A 1,046-nucleotide genomic window follows, 5' to 3' on the forward strand; every position below is an offset into this window, starting at 1 on the left:
TATTGTGGCAGTGCGTGCCACAATATATATATATATAGTCACCCAGGTCTCTCAGCCAGGGGGGGCTGAGCAGTTCCAGAAAGTGCAAACGTTTACTGGGAAGAGCTGGCTTTGCAGTTGTTACGGATTTGGCACGGGTTCCTGGAACTGGGAGATTTCAAAGAGCATTGGGAGGGATGAAATCTCCATTCCTGGGTCCAGGCTTTAGGGGTAACCAGCCCTGAAATATTGTGCACCTGGGCACAGCCCTTATGAGAAGAATGCTGGCTCATGTTCAGGGCCCCACCGGTGAGTCAGGAGAACTCCACCTAGGAGTCAGAATCCAGTGCAGCAGTTAGCTGCAGGTTTGTGCAGCCTATTGTGCGGGTTGGCACGTTACTGGGAGTTGTCTGGGGGTAACAGACAGTGGCTTGGAGGATTGAGGCCGGAGCAGCCTGCAAGAGAAACGTTTAAAGTGTTACAGGACTGGGACACTGTGAGCATTGGTGAGCCCATATCTGTTATATGCTGCAGCAAGCTATTAATGTTGGACTTCCTTTACTGTCTGCCTTTTGAACAGAAAATAAAGACGTTTTGTTAATGGAAAAGCCTGTGCGAGTGCTCTGTGAGCTCCCCAATATCACTATATATATATATGTGCTTGGACATGTTTGATAAGATCATAGCATACACAATACTAACAATTGGCAACGGATTTTTGGAAACTACAAATACTTAAGATGTGTATACATCTCTACGAGATATAATGCTTTCTTCGAAAGTGCATCGCGCTGAATGGATGTTCTACTTTCCTATAGAAATGTACATTGTCATATATATTTTTTGTTATCAGATATTTTGTATATGCTATTTGAAATAATAAAAAATTGTTATTAAAAAAAAAAAAAATACTGCCCTCTCGAACTTTGTCCACACCCTTCAGGTATTTAAATGTTTCCACCATGTCCCCTCTTTCCCTTCCTTTCTTTAGACTGGACATATTAAGTTCCTCTAGTCTTTTCTGATATGTTTTATCCCTCAGACCTTTCAACATTTTTGTTAACCAT

This window comes from Nanorana parkeri, unplaced genomic scaffold, assembly GCF_000935625.1.
Source record: "Nanorana parkeri isolate BGI_ZX_2015 unplaced genomic scaffold, ASM93562v1 scaffold1369, whole genome shotgun sequence".
Classification (NCBI taxonomy): domain Eukaryota; kingdom Metazoa; phylum Chordata; class Amphibia; order Anura; family Dicroglossidae; genus Nanorana; species Nanorana parkeri.